This window comes from Arabidopsis thaliana, chromosome 4 (genome assembly GCF_000001735.4).
Source record: "Arabidopsis thaliana chromosome 4, partial sequence".
NCBI lineage: Eukaryota > Viridiplantae > Streptophyta > Magnoliopsida > Brassicales > Brassicaceae > Arabidopsis > Arabidopsis thaliana.
Genome location: NC_003075.7, coordinates 4,496,403 through 4,515,231, shown reverse-complemented (window position 1 = coordinate 4,515,231; position 18,829 = coordinate 4,496,403). Strand labels below are relative to the sequence as shown.

Sequence of the window (18,829 nt, the reverse complement as noted above, 5' to 3'; positions counted from 1 at the left end):
TGATCTGAAGTCACTAAGTGAAGCCAAGCAATAACGGTTTTGAGGTTTCTAACAATCCTAAGCGAACATGTAGAAAACAGAAATTTTAACAGAATTACTAAAATCAGTCGACCACAACTGGTTGATGCCAGAAGTAGGATGTGGTCGAGTAATAGATCGAGTAAAAGGCAGGAAATGAAACAACTATACTTGACTGCACAGTCTGTTGCAAGACACTGGGTGTGGTCGAGTATGTTGGTCGAGTAATAGACAGGAAATGAGACAACTATACTCGTTTGCATAGTCTGTTGTCGGACACTGGGTGTGGTCGAGTAAGTTGGTTGAGTAATTGCAAAAACTAAGAAACAGGCAATGAGAACGATTAAGCGTTAACGATAAAACAGAGAAATCAGATAGACGAGAAATTCTTAAGGATGGGGTAATCGAATGGAGTGGTATCCTAGCCTATTCGAATGGTTAACAAGCGCAATTAAGCTATCCCTAGACAATATGTTCAACAACAGATCAATTCACTCCCGTGATAGAAATCCTCAAACAAAGCTAGCCTAGATATGGATGAGTTTATTTTACATGGTACATGTTGATTCTGTAAACCAAACAATGAATTTATACTAAGGGGTTATATAAATTCACTTCTCTTTTAGCTCTAAGATAATCGGAAACTGTAAGAAAAGAAGAACAAGGTTGCTTAATGATGAAGTTAGGGTTTTGCTATAGGAAAAGTAGGGTTATTGTATTGAGTTCAAGATGGATTGAATAGAGGACAAATCCCTCTATTTATACAATACTTTGACCGTCTAAGAATATGCAAAACTTCTAATTATCTAAGGCTTGAATCTTCATTCCTTCTATTCTTCGCGAGATACTCCTCTCTGAAAATGGAAGTCTCCTCTTTCTTAGATTTAGGAAGTCGGCTGGGCGATCTCCAATTGTTGAATTAGATCTTCTGACGACCTCATGACTTCGGCCCATTAACCGGGATACCCCGGTTTAATCGAATTCCCTATTTTATTCACAATTCCTCCGGTTTAAGCCGGTATTGTCGGAGGTGCTAATTCCTGCACCAACAATACACATGCCAACGTAGAGTCGAGTTATAGAGTGTTCTTATTAAAGTGCATCGAGGAGCGGAATATGATAGCAAGTGTTGGTGTCGGATCCCGCACCGTGGGGTCGGGACTGGTCAAAGATCGCCACGTAAGAGGGAAGGGTCTAAAAGAGGAAAGGCCCATGGGCTTTTCTGAGTAAAAAAGTATACGTGAGGTGATTGATCAGCGAGGTGGACTGGACATCGATGTCAGAACTGCCCGGATTGGAGAGTCGGGTGGGCCAGAGGACGAAGCCCAGAAAGTTCGGAATCAATTCAAATTTGAACATTCGAATAGTTAATATAGAATAATTGTGTGTAAATGGGAATTAAATGTATTCTTTGAGTATAAATTGTGGGTCAAAGGCCATGTAGAGACACACACATTTTTGTGCAAACTTACTATACACATTTTCTTACAAAACTCATAGTTTTCTCTATAAGCATCAATCTATTTTCTAGTACATTTGTCCTCAAGAATAATCCTTCTCACTAAATAAATAAATACTTGAGTGTGTGAATCCGACATCCACATTTTGGCGCCGTCTGTGGGGACAAAGAATTCTTGAGTCATCAGATTTTTTCTATACACGACATTTCCGAAGTGAGCGACAATGTATGGAGAAGATGCTACCAACGCTTCACTAGCCGAAACTCTCAAGACCATGCAGCAAACTATGGCGGAAATGGCGCAGAAGTTTTCGAATGTGGAAAGAACCGTCAAAATACTGCAAACAACCCAGATATCACTCAGTCAAAATGTTATTACTATTCAATCTCGCGTTCATTCTTTGAATCCAGGCAATTCCTCTGGAGTTCGAAGAACTATCTTCGGTTCCCCAAATTCCCTTCCGCGAAATGCAGCAAGTGATCAAACGACCCCGGATGGTACAAACGCGGACATCCAACCGGAAGATGGAGAAACGCATCCCGAAGACTACAACCAGTTCGTTAATCAACACGAGCAAGAGAACTTCAACCAGTTCAAAACCATGAGAGAAGTAAGCCGGGAACTGAAAGAAATGAGGTCAAAATTCCACCAAGCTAAAAGCTCGGAATCGGATATCAACCGGGTCATTGAAAAAGCTAGGCGAACACCTTTCACCCTGCAAATTGCTAGCTTGAGAATCAGAGATTCTCGAAAACTTAACTTAGAACCGTACAACGGTTTGGAAGATCCGCAAGGCTATCTCGCAACTTTCCTAATTGTTGCTGGGTGAGTTGATCTGAACGAAGCCGATGAAGATGCAGGATACTACAAGCTTTTCTTTGAGAATCTGTGTGGACAAGCCCTAATGTGGTTCACTCAATTGGAACCAGGGTCGATCAGCAACTTCAACGAGCTTTTAGCAGTATTTTTGAAACAATACTCAATTCTTATGGATAAAAGCATTTCGGATACCAACCTTTGAAATTTATCTCAAGGGCCGAACGAAACACTTCGGACTTTCATCACCAAATTCAAGAACGTACTCTCAAAGCTCCCAAGGATCTCACAACAGTCAACTTTATCAGCTTTGCGAAAAGGATTATGGCATGATTCGAGATTCAAAGAAGATTTGATACTACACAAACCTGATACTATTCAAGATGCGTTATTCCGAGCAAACAATTGGATGGAAGTCGAAGATGAAAAAGAAAGTTTTGCGAAGAGAAATAAGCAAGCAAAACCATCAGTCACTTTTCCACCCAAGAAGTTCGAACCTCGGGAGAATCAAGGACCGAGGAAGTTTGGTTCACAAACATTCAACAATAACGTCGGGAAATAGTTTCAGGGAAAAGGAAGGTCAAATACTTGGATTCGAGATGAAAGCCTGTATTGTGATATACATAGAGTCACCGGGCATCTGACCAAAGACTGCAATGTACTCAAAAGGCATCTCGCAGAACTATGGGCAAGCGGAGGTCTTTCAAAATTCAACATGGAGGATTTCGTCAAGCAATACCATGAATCAAGGGATAATTTCAAAGCTCAAAACTCTAAGAGACCAAGACCGACTAGCGAAGAAGAACCAAGAAGTTCAAAAGGTAAAATTAACGTAATTCTTGGAGGTTCCAAACTTTGCCGTGATTCCATCAGGACAATCAAAAAGCATAAACGGAATGTTCCTCTAAAGTCAAGTTAAGTGAAGAGATAGATTTTCAAGGCGCTTCAATATCATTCGAGGAAAAGGAAACGCAGCACCTCAAAAGACCTCACGATGATGCACTAGTAATTACGCTGGATGTAGCTAACTTCGAGGTTTCAAGAATCCTCGTCGACACCGGTAGTTCGGTAGGTCTAAGCTTTCTAAACACCTTGGAAAGGATGGGGATAAGCAGGGCGGATGTAGTAGGACCGCCATCTCCTTTAGAAGCTTTCACAAGTGAATCAGCAATGTCTCTCGGAACAATCAAGCTACCAGTTTTGGCGGGAAAGATATCAAAGATTGTAGACTTTGTCGTCTTTGATAAACCAGCAGCTTATAACATCATCCTCGGAACTCCATGGATCTACCAGATGAAAGCGGTCCCCTCTACGTATCATCAGTGCCTCAAATTTCCAACCCCAAACGGAGTGGAAACTATCCGGGGAGACCAAGAAGCTTGGAGAACTTGTTATTTAGCTAGCCACCGATTGAAAATCCAATAGCAATTAACGAAGCCCGCAAAGAAAGGAGTAGTCCCGAGGTTTCCTAGCGGGCAGAAGGTTGACGATGTTGTGGTCGAAGTAATTCTAGAAGGAGATAAACCGGATCGGAAAGTGCGGATTAGAGCTACTTTACCCGGCGAAATAAAAGAAGCTTTAATCGAGCTGTTAAGGAGGAACAAGGAATCATTTGCTTGGTCATAGACCCAAGTATAATTTGTCACGAGTTGAATGTGGATCCGAGCTTCAAGCCTGTAAAACAGAAAAGAAGGAAACTCGGAGTGGAACGAGCAAAAGCGGTAAACGACGAAGTGGATAAACTTTTAATAATAGGATCTATAAGAGAAGTGCAGTATCCGGATTGGGTGGCGAATACCGTTGTGGTCAAAAAGAAGAATGGAAAGGATAGAGTGTGCATCCATTTTACATATCTTAACAAAGCTTGTCCAAAAGACAGTTTCTATCTCCCACATATAGATCGTCTTGTGGAATCAACTACCGGAAACGAATTGCTAACTTTCATGGATGCCTTTTCGGGATACAACCAGATCATGATGAGTCTAGAAAATCAAGAGAAAACGTCATTTATCACGGACAGAGGCATCTATTGTTATAAGGTAATGCCTTTTGGATTAAAGAACGTGGGAGCGACTTATGAACGTCTGATTAACAAAATGTTCAACGAGTACCTCGGAAAGACAATGGAAGTCTATATCGATGATAGGCTAGTGAAATCATTGAAAAAGGAAGATCATATTAAGCATTTAGAAGAATGTTTCACGATCCTTAACCCATATCGAATGAAGCTAAACCCGGCGAAGTGTACGTTTGGAGTCCCATCCTGGGAATTCCTCGGTTATATTGTTACAAAGCGAGGAATTGAGGCAAATTCAAACCTAATTAACGCCTTTCTCAACATGCCATCTCCAAGAAACTTCAAGGAAGTACAGCGGTTAACCGGTCCGATTGCGGCACTGAATCGTTTTATTTCAAGATCGACCGACAAATCATTGCCTTTTTATCATAGAAGAAGCATTCGGACAGCTCAAAGCATATCTGACCACTCCACCTATATTGTCGAAACCAAAAGCGGATGAGAAACTTTATCTATATGTCTTGGTCTCGGGCCATGCAGTTAGCAGAGTCTTGATCCGAGAAGACCGAGGAGAACAAAAACCAATTTACTACATAAGCAAATCCATGACGGATCCGGAGACCAAGTATACGATGATGGAAAAGCTTGCACTTGCGGTAGTAACTTCAGCTCGGAAGCTTCACCCGTATTTTTAATCTCACCCAATCGAAGTGTTATCAAATCAACCGCTTCGAACAATCCTTCATAGTCAGAACCAATCTGGGAGGTTGGCGAAGTGGGCGGTGGAGTTAAGTGAGTATGATATAGAGTACAAGAGCCGAGTCGCCATGAGACTTAAGTTCTAGCTGATTTTTTAACAGAGTTGCAGGTACTTGGCGGACGGGAGCAACCAGAATATCAGACTTGGAAGTTACACGTCGATGGGTCTTCATCAAAAAATGGATCCGGGGTGGGGATCAAATTGGAGTCTCCCACCTCAAAAATCCTTGAGCAATCATTCCGGTTATTATTCTTTGCATCTAACAATGACGCAGAATATGAAGCATTAATCGCCGGACTCAGGTTGGCACAGGGAGTTGGAGCTGATGAAGTGATCACCTAATGTGATTCACAACTGGTTGTTAACCAATTCAATGGAGACTATGAAGCCAAAGATTCAAGAATGGAGGCATATCTTGAGGTGGTCAAAGATTTGACTACAAATTTCAAGAAGTTTGAACTCATTCACATACCACGAGGAGAAAAGACAACCGCGGATGCACTCGCGGCTCTGGCTTCAACGTCAGATCCCAAAGTCAAGAGAATCATTCCGGTAGAATGTATTTCGAATAGAAGCATTAAGGAAGAAAAAAAACACTCGTCACTATAAGGTCTCGAGCTGCAGCCCGGGATCGCGGTGAACCCGCAATTGAATTACCACCTGTCAAGAGACGAAAGTCAAAAGGGGCAGCCGTACATAAGCCAGCCGTGCAAGAAGGTAATAGGGTCAAAGAAATTGTCGAACCATTAGAAGATATAGCCCCGGAAAACACTGTTGAAGCCAAGACCGAACCATGGGTTGACGAAGACGTCTTCGAACCAAATGAGCATCCCGAGCCAGAAGCTCAATATTTCATGAAATCGACCAAATTCCGGCTAAAGATTGGGGGGCTGATTGGAGGGAGCCAATAAAACATTACATTGTTACATGAGAGCTCCCAAAGAATAGATGGCAGGCTAGGAAAATGAGAATCGTTAGCGCGAAATTTTGTCTATCGAAGGATTTTTTGTATAGATGAGGTGTAAGCAATCCCTATTTACTTTGCATTTTTGGGCCCGAAGTCGAGATCGTTATGAGTGAAGTGCACGAAGGTTTGTGTGGCAGTCATTTTTCAGGTAGGGCTATGGCTTTCAATATTAAGAGGATGGGGTACTATTGGCCTACTATGCCCAGCGATGCGAACGTTGCCAACTCCACACGCCTCTCATCCATCAACCTTCGAAGTTATTCTCTTCGATCTCTGTACCGTACCCGTTCATGAGGTGGTCGATGGATATCATTGGACGATTGCACAAGTCAACCCGGGATGTACAATATCTCTTGGTCCTAACGGATTACTTTTCGAAGTGGATTGAAGCCGAAGCATATGTAAATTTTCAAAGATTCGGTGGTAAAAACCTTTATTTGGAAGAATATCATTTGTAGGCACGGCGTCCCATACGAGATAGTTTCGGACAACAGACCACAATTCATCTCACACGAGTTCGAAGCTTTCTGCTCGGATTGGGGATCAAAGTTAGTTATTCTACTCCGCGATACCCACAAAGGAACGGTCAAGCCGAAGCTGCGAACAAGATAATTCTAAGCAATCTTAAGAAACGTCTAAGTCATTTGAGAGGAGGATGGTATGAGGAACTTCAACCGGTCTTATGGGCATATCGCACAACTCCTAGGCGCTCGACCGGAGAAACCATGTTCTCATTGGTGTACGGAATGGTGGCAGTTGTTCCAGCCGAGCTCAATGTGCAAGGACTTCGTCGAACAGAAGCTCCTTTAAACGAGGAAGAGAATTCCGCAATGCTAGACGATCCGCTATATACCATCAACGAGAGGCGAGATCAGGCTTTGATCTGAATTCAAAATTATCAACAAACTGCTGCTCGATATTACAATTGGAAAATCAAAAGCAGAACTTTCTTTGTGGGTGATTATGTTTTAAAACGTGTGTTCGATAACAAGAAGGAGGAAGGAGCAGGCAAGCTTGGCATTAATTGCGAAGGTCCTTACATAGTTACCGAGGTGGTCCGAAATGGTGTTTATAGATTGAAAGATTTAGAAGACAGACCAGTCCAACGTCTTTGGAATGTGGTGAACTAAAAGAAATTTTATGTTTAAAAAAACACGCATTTTTTGTACATGAACTACGGTGTGGCTTGATCCCTAAATGGGTACGTAGGCAGCTCGAAAACGAGTTCAGCTATTACTAAAATTTGTTTTATTCATTTGAAGAGGAGTTCGATTATACGAACAAATAAAGGAAAGGAGTTCGACTGTTCGAACATACAAAGCAGGAAGCAAAGTTACATTTATTCAAAGGCGAAAACGATAAAATGATGCTGAAGTCTTAAACACACTTCGGATTAGAAAATCCTTCTCGTCTTGCAAAACACTTTGACTCCTTGGTTGGCAAGATCAAGAATGGGCATTAAACAATCCGGGATACGGGCAAATTCAGCGATTTCGAGTTCGATCCAGTCCCCGGGATGAGAGTTGAGGGTGTGTAACTCCCTTGATATCATGGCGACTCTCCGCAGCATCTGGTTGATCTTCTTTCAAAGTTTCTTCTTTTCTGATGAACGCTTTTGGTGTTGAGCCGCGAGAGCTTTGATGAAGGCCATCGCAATTTCTTGATCTCTGCTTGAAAGATCCTTGATTAGTGCAAACGGAGCTCGGGTTTGGGATCTAAAGTTGCGAAGTGGGTAGCGTCCTCTGTCCGGCACATTCAGAATATCCTCATCGATCATCCCGACCTTGGAAAAGTTTGGCATGGACTCCGAGCATCGAAGGTTAAAAGCCATAACTGCACAAAGGGAAAAACAAAAGTTAGATGAGGAATAAAGAAAACATAAAAGATGCAATTTATAAGGACTCGTAACTTTCAAAGATGTGATTCCATTAAAGGCTGGAGTGATTCGCGGAAGCATTCACGTCGTCCTAATCGCCCTGCATTCAAAGAGTATCTCGGAAACGAATATTTAAAAAATCAAGGGAAATTAGAAAGTTTCCTTAAGTAAAAGTGGGCCAGGGCCCAAAAGTAAGTCCAAACAAAAATTAAAAAAAAGGGAAAATATTCGAATTCGGGGGACATTTAGGGAAGGGGCTCGGGAACATGCTCCTTCATCGCCGGTTCTGGGTTTGAGGTGGATGCCTCGTTCTTGATGTCCACTTTGGGTTCATTCTTCACACGCTTCCAAGGGTTGTTGTCCTCTTCCTCGTCGTCATCCTCTTTTCTGTCAGACGGGATCACTTGGACCAAAGCGTTTACGGCACCGGGGACTTGACCTCGAGCACAGAGGTACATCCGAAGCATGTGCAGGATCTTCGCCACACAGTCGAAGTTCCTCCATTGGAAGGGATCGCTCTCCATGGCCCTCACCTTCCTTTCGATACGGGCAATTCGGGCCTCGAGCGTTTGCCTCTTGAGGCCCAACCGCTACCTCTCATCGCATAGGCGGCGGTGCTTGTCGACAACCTAGTACAAGAACCATTTAGTATGAGAAGGAGTCGTTTCGGTAAGGAAAAGGGTAAAAGACCTACCTTTTCCATAAAATCGTATACCTCTTTCTTGTCCTTCGCGGGGAAGTGAAAGACGGCGTGAGGAAAGAGAACGCTGGCGGGCTCAAAGCCATCGCCGGACAGAAACAGTGGGCTAACGGGGTCAAGAGGACATACGGTGGAGGCTCTTTCGTTTTCCTTTCTTGAAGTGTTTACCAAGTAAATTTCTGAGATCATTTTTTGAGACATAAATGACAGTTTGTGCTCTTATTTATAGAGAGTTAGGGTTTTTCTTGAAACCACAAAATTAATAATTGTGGCGTGTCCAAATGGTTTAAACCATTTTTGGAAATAGAGGAAAAGACAATTATTGCCTTAAAGGCGTGAGGCTTTTCCTATTTCCCGAGGAAGGAAATGGCAACCGTCGCATTAAAGACAAACGGTTAATTAAATAAAAGAAAAACAATTAAGGCCCAAGCCCAGTAAATAAGTCGAATTGACTGAACCCGAGTTGGGGAATTCGCGGAGTTAAAGCGAGTTCAGACTCACATTTAAAGAGATAGGTCTGATCAGCCTATGAATCTCATAACTTGACCACATGGTTAACAGAAGCTATTTCCAAAAAGTGGATTTTGCAAACCCACAACTTAATAGCAAAAAGCCCTCTCGGGACCATAATCTTTAAAGGTTTAAAAGCCTCCTCAGGCAAAATACTTGTTCAGAAAATAGAAAGCCAACTTAGGCGATGAAAATAGTTTGAAAAATAAACTTCAAGTTTGTCAGAAAATAGACAGTTTGGGTTGGCTCAGGATTGACCGGGTCCACGGCAGCCATCTCAGTCTCATCCGATTTGTTAGCAACGGGCTGTTCGGTAGGAATTCTAGGGTCCGAACCATCATCATCCTCGATAACCACTGTTTCAGTGTTCGTGGGTGGAGGAATTTCTGTTGGGATGGCTACCAGCGTAGGAGTTTCCAACGGCATGATGGATACCTCGGGTTCCACGGGATCACTGGAACCTGAGACAATCATCTCGAATCAGGAAAACGCAAGTATAAAATATTCTTGTTCGGTATCGAAATTTGAGGTTTTAAAACTTACCAGCCCAATCTAAACCAGACTCGCTCAAAGGAGGCGACTCGGTCAAGAACTCTTTGAACTATTGAGGGTTGAATGATGAAGAGGGAAGAGCGGCCAGACGATTTCGTTTCTCTGTTAGAACTGCTTCCAATTCGGACCTTTCTTGATCTTCGGAAAAATCTTCGTCATGGGTTTGGCCCAGAAGGAGGAGGTTGATTTCATATTCCTTGATGTCTGATTCCAGCTCCGTCCTAGTTTTCTCGGTTTGGATGAACACGATCGCCCCTTGAATCAATTCCATCCCGCGACCTTTTACTTCTTTCCTGGCTTTTGATGCTGATCTCGCTAACTCAACATCTCGAAGTTTGGCGATTGCTTTGTACTTGGCCTGCAATTTGGATAGCTGGTTGGACAAGTCGTAAACATTGGATTCAAATTCTGAGAGTCTGCCCCGAGCATTCGAGAGTTCCTCCTGGATCTTGTCATACCTCTGATACTGATCCTACAACTCGCAATCAACTTCATGAGTTCGGAAGAAAGATTGTCCAATTGGTCTTCCAGTTTTTGCTTGACTTCAGAGGAAGAGTAGAGATCGGACTCAAGAGAAGAAAACTTATCTTTCCAGGCCATAACGTCGTTCCCTGTCAAGCAACAACCTTTCGTAATACTCAATCATGTCATTGAGTTCGCTGTTTGCCTGAACCAAGGGTTACAAAGGTGAGTTAGCGTATAAGCGAAAGAGTAGAGCTAAAAGATCGCAAATAAAAAGAACTAACCCGAGATGAGTGATGAGCGTGAAGTAGGAATCGCTCGCGAATCGCAGGACGCCACCTGTCAAAGGTTGGCTAGATCGTGTCTTTCCTAGTCTTGAAGCATCAATAGACGTTTCCCTCTGTTTCCATCGCTGTCAAAGTAAGGGGTGAAGGACGCGTTACTAAGGATTCAAACGACGTGGCGAATACGAAGAATAAACAAGAGTTTCTAACCAGTGAGTGATTTGGTTTGAGGAACCAGAGTGGCCTTGGGTTTAGGGTTAGAATCTCGGGGCTCGACATCTTCCTGTCGAGGATTTGCACTCCGGCCAGCCTTTTCAACCCCAGATCTTGAGGAAGGGGACATGACGACTAGAGGAGGGGGACCCATCAAGCGAGGTGGGGGAGATGATCGAGGAGAACGATCGGTTCGGGCTTTTGTCTTATCCCTCTTAGGAGAAGAACTGCAACGGGATGGTCTTTCCCTTTTCTTCCGAAACAAATCCGCGATTGGTTCGCTGCTCAACCTATTCCGAGAAGAAGGCCGAGGTGAATCACGACGAGGTGATCGGTCTCGGCGAGGTGATCGGCCACCATGACCTTCACGATGAGGTGTGGGTCTGAAGGCACCAGCAGATCTAGCCCCTTCGGTACTGCCATCGTCGATTAGCAGGGTTCTGCTGTACTCCTTCTTGTCGACAGCCAACGTAAAGAACAACTTGTTCACCTCACAAGCCTCCACGATCGATTTGGACAACGTCTTGCGTCGGGAGGCGATGGCTCGAGCAGAGGTTCCATGAGGTAAAGGAGGAGGCAACGGAAGTTGAAGAAGTTGTCCAGGGGGACTCATCCTGAGCTTGTGGTTAGCCTCTATGAACCGGTCAAGGGTGAAGGAATTCCAAAGAGTTTCCCCCTCGATAACGATCCTGAAGAATTTAACGAACTCAATAGTCGGAAGAATTAGAGCGATGAAAGCTGCGAGTGGAAATTAAAAGTTTGTCAGATAGGGCAATATATATATAAAAATCATATGCATGACCTAAGGTCTACCGGGCTTCGAGGGGAGCAAGTCGGAAAGATTTTCAACTGAAGCAGGGGTCTTTTTAATTAAGAACCACGGGTGATGCCAGTTCTCGTCCTTGTTAGGAAGATGCGAGATGAGGTTCCTGTTGGCGTTCGGATAAGCCTAGAAGTATTCGGCTTTCTTCGAAGAACTCCTCACGCTGAGAAGTTCATTCAGTTCGGGAACCCCGATAACATATCCGGCCTTTGCCGCGATTGTAATAATCTCTAAAATAGTCCGGAGGAGGTTAGGGGTTAGTTGGGGCAAGGCAATTTCAAGGGCTGCTAAGTACCGAACAAGGGCTCCGGGAAGAGGAAAGGTCAAACCGCAACCCTTGAAGTAGATCTCGTACACGCAGAAGAACCCGGGACGGTGGTCTTTCGGCGACTCTATGGGTTTGGGCATCTGGGAATCCCTCATAATATCGGTTGAAATCCGACAGAGCTCTCCCAATCGATTGAGGGATTGAAGGGTGCATGTGGATTGATAATGTGGACCGGCGATATCATTCGGTCGGGTGCAAATGTCGTTATTAGATCCGCTTTCTTCGAAAGACGGAGATTCAGGCCTTTCACTTTCCGAATTCATCATAAAAATGGATAGTCTGAGGGTTCAGAGGAGAGAGAGTTTAGAGAGGAAGAAGAAAGGGGCTTTGTTCTAAAAAAAAGATGAAGCGTAAAAAGTGATAAGTAAAGTGAATTTACCTTACGCAAGCTAGTGATGATGACGAAACAGCCTTGGGAGTCATGGAGGAAGTGGAAGAGTTTTTCCCGCTTTAATAGTAGATAATTGATATGTGGTCATAACTGTGACAGATGTCACGAGAGTAATTATGGGTGATTCCAAAATCATATGAGTAATGTGATGTTGGCGGGAAGTCAGAGAGTCATTTGGAGCAATCTTTGCCCATTGAGGTATTAAAGTCTTCCGAATTGGAGTATCACTTCGAAAGACTTGGGGGGCTAATTGTTGGTGTCGGATCCCGCACCGTGGGCTCGGGACCGGTCAAAGATCGCCACGTAAGAGGGAATGATCTAAAAGAGGAAAGGCCCATGGGCTTTTCTGAGTAAAAGTATACGTGAGGTGATTGATCAGCGAGGTGGACTGGACATCGATGTCAGAACTGCCCGGATTGGAGAGTCGGGTGGGCCAGAGGACGAAGCCCAGAAATTTTGGAATCAATTCAAATTCGAACGTTCGAATAGTTAATTTGAAGACTGAAACAGACACATTTAATATAGAATAATTGTGTATAAATGGTAATTAAATGTATTCATTGAGTATAAATTGTGGGTCAAAGACCATGTAGAGAGACACACGCATTTTTGTGCAAACTTCTTATACACATTTTCTTACAAAACTCATAGTTTTCTCTATAATCATCAATCTATTTTCCAGTACATTTGTCCTCAAGAATAATCCTTCTCACTAAATAAATAAATACTTGAGTGTGTGAATCTGACATCCACAGCAAGGTAAGTAGAATCGTTGAGGATATTGACTCAAGATAGTCCATCCTCAAAAGAAGCTCTTCATATGCTACGTTTATGTGTGGTACATTCATTGTTTGCCCATTTTGCGTATGGAATACTCCTCATAGGCTGTGGCCATTTCAGAAAAAGAATGCATATCACAAAACGTTTTTTAAGCTTGGTCCCCGATCTAGAAACATCGGTGATTGTCGAGAATGTAGTGGTAAAACAAGTAAGCTCAAAGGGAATTCTAGGGTATCGTTTTTTCGTTACTTCTTTTAAATTCGATATCAGGCCTCCATGCTACCAACAACATCCTCCCGCCGGCTCTATGTGCAAACATTGTTTTGCTTACTCGTTTGGTACTAGATTTTGTATGCTGTATTGATAGTCGTAAGAGGAGTAAGAGTTGTAAGAATGATAAGTCTAGGAAGCCTATTTTTATTGTACTATAAGAGTAATCAGTCGTAGTAGTATGCTTGATTTAGAGTGTAATTTAAGTTAAATGGGCCGTAGTAAGATTGATTTAGAGTGTAATATAAGTTAAGTGGGCCGTAGACCCATGTATTGTATGAAAATACTCTTCCTTATGCTCCATTATATGTAGTCTTAAACTTCAAATACTTGGAAATGTATGATATTATAGAGTCTTACAGAATTAAAGTCAACTAAATATGCGAATATCATTGAACAGCTGGTTTTAAAATACAGAATTAATATCCACTAGATATTGACCCGTGATACACCGCGGGTTGATATTTTCTTTAAAAAGTTAATTTTTTATTTTAATTAATATTATTTATATATAAATAACATATTCAAGAGATACATTACGGGTCTATAATTTTATTAAATAAAATATTGATTTTTGTCTTTAAAATGATTTATATATATAGGCTATTGTTTTTTCAATGTATGATACACCTTGTGACAATATTTATAACTAAAAATAATATTTAATTTTAAATTGTATTTGTTGTGTTAATATTATTTGTTTTGTTTAGTGTTTACAATTGTATAATTATATTTTGATTGTGAATTCTTGGGTTTCACCCATAGCTAATATACCATCCCATAATAATATTGATCCAAACATGTCCCATATAACCATGTCCCGTGAAAATTAACATCATTTTATTATTTTCTTATAAAATTAATATACTATAAATATTTGAAACTTCAAGAAAAATTTTAATATTGATCTAAACGTTATAGTTGTATTTTGATTGTTATATCTAAGATTTAACCTGTAGAATATCATCCCGTATTAATATCGACCCAAATCCGTCTTACCATATAACTTATTCTATGAAATTAAACATCATTTTGTCATAGTTTTATAAACTTCAAATATTTATAATAATAGAACTTCAAAAAAAAATTATTTTGATCCAAACTTCATTTGATTGTTATATCTAAAATTTTACATGTGGTATATCGTCCCATATTAACATCTTTTTAAAGTATTTATAACATTTAATTTTATAATATTTAAACTTCTTATAACGTTCAAATATTTATAATATTTAAATTTTTATAAACGTTTTAAATTATTTAAAATGTTTTATAAAGCTTAACTTTTAAAAAGTTAAGTATTTATAATATTTTGAAACTTTTTAAAGTTTCAATCCTTAAAAAAAAATACCGGAGTTAACCGGTTAATATTCTTAATTTTGCATGCCTGATAAATCAAGCTTCCTACTCATTCGTATTAAGAATCATTTTGATCTTTTTTATAGTATAAATTTGAACCATTGCCAAGTTTTTTAAGCATTGTGGGACCTTGTAAACAGATTTTATTTTCTTCATCGATTGAGTAATGTATGTCAGTTTTTTAAAATTTGAATTACATCATATGCAGAAAAAAATCTAACATTTATTAACTATATGTATTTTTATATAAAATCAAAATAAATTAGAAATAAGAACAAATAAAAGTGAAAGAAGAATTTATATATTTATATTTAATGTAGGTAAAGAGAGTTTAAGAAATTAGCAATTAATTGAATATAGTGCAATAAAGATAAAATTTAATTAAGGATATAAATTTAAGATAATATCTTCTTAGAATAGATTTTGTAGCGACTAAAAAATAAATATTTTTTACTTTTGGACAAAAACATTCGCTGGAAGATATTTTATGCAATAACTCAATTGTAGTTATTCACAAATAGGATGTTAAGAAAGGAAAGTATTTATGTAAGTATTTAATGTTGATTGATGATTTATAAGTTTTGTATTTTAAAATATTTTGTTTAGATATTTTTTTGTAGGGATTCAAAACTAAATAGTATTTATATAAAGGATTTTTTATAAAAGCTTTACCAAAAACTGTATAACTAGATTGTACCCTTTAACACAGTAGATTAGTTTTTCCATATTGTTCGATTATGGCCACCATTACAACATTGGGAACACGCATGCAATTTTCTTGGTCTTTCTCTATCCAATGCAACCTGTAATGTAGGTTTCACTCTTGTTATTTTACGCCTACCAGGTTGGGGCCTCACGTCAGGCGGGTGGCATATTTTCTGCAAAACGATGTCGGCCAAAGTGCATGATTCAGGTGGCATTACCGAATTGCCATATTCGTTGCAAAGGTAGTCTTTACGGTAGTAAGTGTGACAATCTGTGATCCTTGATACTTTGGCCTTTTCTGCAGCAGCGATTGCATGAATGCAAGGTAAGTTCTCGAGGTCAAACATACGACACGTACATTTCTTTTGGGATAGATTGACAACATTTATTGTTGAAAAGCTTTTCACTTCGTATTGATGAGGATCTATCTCTTGCACTTTTAGAACACTAGCTCTTAACACGCGGCTCTGACCACATATAAAGGAGAGTCATTCAATAACATAAGTAGTAAAGTTATCTATTATGGAGAGTTTAAATAGAATTTGAACCCGTAATAGTTTTTCAACACCAGTGGTCAGAGTTGTTGTCATTCCACATGCTTGTTTATGCTTAGTGGCAAACCAACGGGTTAGCATCATCCTCACTTCATCAAGCAATGCAACAATAGGATAGTATCTGTAGGGCCTAAGAACTTTGTTTATTGTCTCAGCATTGTTGCTTGTTGTGAAGTTGTATCTATCGCCCGGAAAGTGTAGCCTAGTCCACATACTTAAATCAGTTCGTACCAAAAAGCTATGTAGCTCTAGATTTAGTTCATGGATCTGCTGAAACAAAACAGTAAAGTCTGACAGTTGAAAAGCTGTAGCTGCCTTCTTCAATAACCCAAATGATTCACTCCCCTTGAATCTAAGCAAAATATTCTTATGTAAGTGGTATGTGCAAATACCACGGCTATCTAGAGGATACACATTTCTTATAGCTTTCCCTATAGATTTATGCCTATCAGATATTATCGCTAGCCCATCATCATCCGGAATCACACAGCTTAGTTGTCTAAACAACCACTCCCACGACGCATCGTTCTCAGTGTCAACAATAGCAAATGCTAAAGGAAATATATTGAAATTTCCGTCTTGGGTTGTTGCTAATAATAGCGTACCTAAGTATTTCCCTTTCAAAAATATCCCGTCCACCACAATTAGTTTTCTCATAAATGGGAATCCGAATTTAGACCCGAATTATAGACCCGAATTTCACAGAGCACGTATGGTCTGATATATAGACCCAAATTTTAAAACATGAACCAACCCTTGTGGGTGTCGCTCGAACTCTCTATTTACAACCAGGCACCCACCACTTGACACTATATAATTCCGGAAGTGATCGACCAACATTGAAGTCAAACTTCTGAAATACACTCAGTATCTTCAGTCTATACTCCAAATCATCTTTTGAATCAAATATTTGACCAACTTCTAAATCTAATACATAGCCGAAATCAAGGTTCACAAACTCATTTTTTCTACTATAAACATGTTGTCCTCCTGATGTACTTTTGAATAGTTCAAACATATTGTCACCAAATCCATTATCAAATCCAGACTGGTTTTTATCTTTCAAATACGTTGCGTATACACTTGACTCCTCATCCCTGTCACTCGCTCCATCAGCATCATCGAAACAATCAAATCAGTACATCTCGTCTTCATCCTTCTCTTCATTTGAATCCTCCTCTGCATTAACATCCTCGTCTTCATCCATATCTTGATTACCATCCCCCTCCTCTATCGAAGCTCCCTTCATATCGACATACTCCTCATCTATAATTGGCTCCGCTTTCTTTATCCTCGATTCATCAGAGTTTTTGTGGATTTTCCGCCGACTAAACCCAAGAACATCCTCAGTTATCCGACAACCCTGATCGACAATTTCAACTTCTTGTTCGCCAACCAAACAACTTGTAGCTTGTACCGTAACACATAGTTGTGTGCTTCCCGTTTTACAATGACGGAGAAAACCTTCAAATTATCTTCCGTTACAATCTATTACCGGAGGTGTATCGTCGGGAATAAGCATCGATATACAAATTTTATAACTCAGACTAACCTTACAATCCCTACTATCCAAACTGAAATCCTCATATACCATTTCAACAAGATCTTCATACCCTTTAATTTGATTCGAACTTAGAACCCTACATCTGCCTCGTTCATCAACACTAAATACCCACCGCATGTTGTTGAAATTCCACTTTCCACACACTAATATTATCTCTTCCATCGCCAAATAGAGCAGATGATTCAATTGTTTTCTGCAGTTTACGACCTCTACTTGCCTGATCCACAAAAGATCCTCTTATTCGGATAAGAATAAAAATAGTATCTTCCATTCTTAGAACATATGCTTAACCTAGAAAAATGACATGTCTAAAAAATCATTAAATTCGTAATTCTATTACCACACCATTCATAAGTCAGAAATTTGAGTGCTATTCTAGTAATTAAATACAGTATAACTCTACCATCACATAGCAACAATATGTCTTTCGTCACATGAAATTTGACTTTAACTCTACTGTCAAGTAAATATGTCTATCACCACTGTCTCATACATTTAAGTACCTTAAGCCTGTCAGTCCGAATATCTCTATCGTAACTAGAGATAACTCTAACAGATATATCTGTCATACTCGCTTAAATCTACTACCATTACTAATAACTCTTTCAACAAACTAACTCTGTCAAGAATCTCTATCACCACATATAGTTTAACTATATCAAATACATCATCTCTATCCATTAAATCTGTCACGACACTAACTCTACCATCACATAATGTAACTATACCCAACAACTCTATCGTAAAGTCTAACTATACCAGATTAGTGTATCTTTACCATAACTACAAATATGTCTATTCAATAAGTCTATCTATGTACATAACTATATTTGATATATCTATCAAAAAATTATGTCTACCACGCGATTTTTAGTCTTCAGATTTCTTCTGCAACATAAGTTCTCTTTTTTCCTTCAGAATGCTCCATTATCTCCAAATGAATCTCAAACATGTAAAGACCTGAAAAGAACTAGAAAAGACTCTGGAAATAACAAATAAACTCTAAAACTAATACTTAAATCATAGCTAAAACAGGTAAAAATAGGGATATATCACTATAAAATTGCATCAAATATTTTATTTAATGCAAATTTCCAATTAATGTTAGTTATGGTAAATTTATCATAAATGTCGTAGGAAAATTTTTGTAATTTGCCAACAACTATGATATCGTTGCAAATTAACATTTTAAGTTATTGGAAATTATTAACAAAATATTTGTTAGAAACAAATTTGTTTGTGGGAAATTATTTCTAACAAGTTGATGACAAAATATTTGTTGGAAAAGTGGAAAAAAAAACGAAAATCGAAAAAAAGAAACGAAAAAACCAAAAAAAAAAGAGGGAGACAAATCTAGGTTATATAAGATTCATAGTCTTCCCCTTTTCTCTTTTTTTTTTCTGTGAAACTTTACTTCTGA

The 18,829-nt window shown here is 39.6% G+C and overlaps 3 pseudogenes across 3 annotated transcripts; 1 reads left to right on the top strand and 2 right to left on the bottom strand.

Moving 5' to 3' along the window:
• Nucleotides 1–1,945: 1,945 nt before the first annotated feature.
• On the top strand, nucleotides 1,946–7,174 carry AT4G07725 (annotated as a pseudogene; the record flags this gene model as incomplete). Its single annotated transcript has 1 exon — nucleotides 1,946–7,174.
• A 985-nt stretch (nucleotides 7,175–8,159) lies between these two features.
• On the bottom strand, nucleotides 8,160–12,209 carry AT4G07720 (annotated as a pseudogene). Its single transcript has one exon.
• A 3,087-nt stretch (nucleotides 12,210–15,296) lies between these two features.
• AT4G07713 lies at nucleotides 15,297–17,189 on the bottom strand (annotated as a pseudogene; the record flags this gene model as incomplete). The annotated part of the gene is made up of 1 exon: nucleotides 15,297–17,189.
• Nucleotides 17,190–18,829: the final 1,640 nt, after the last annotated feature.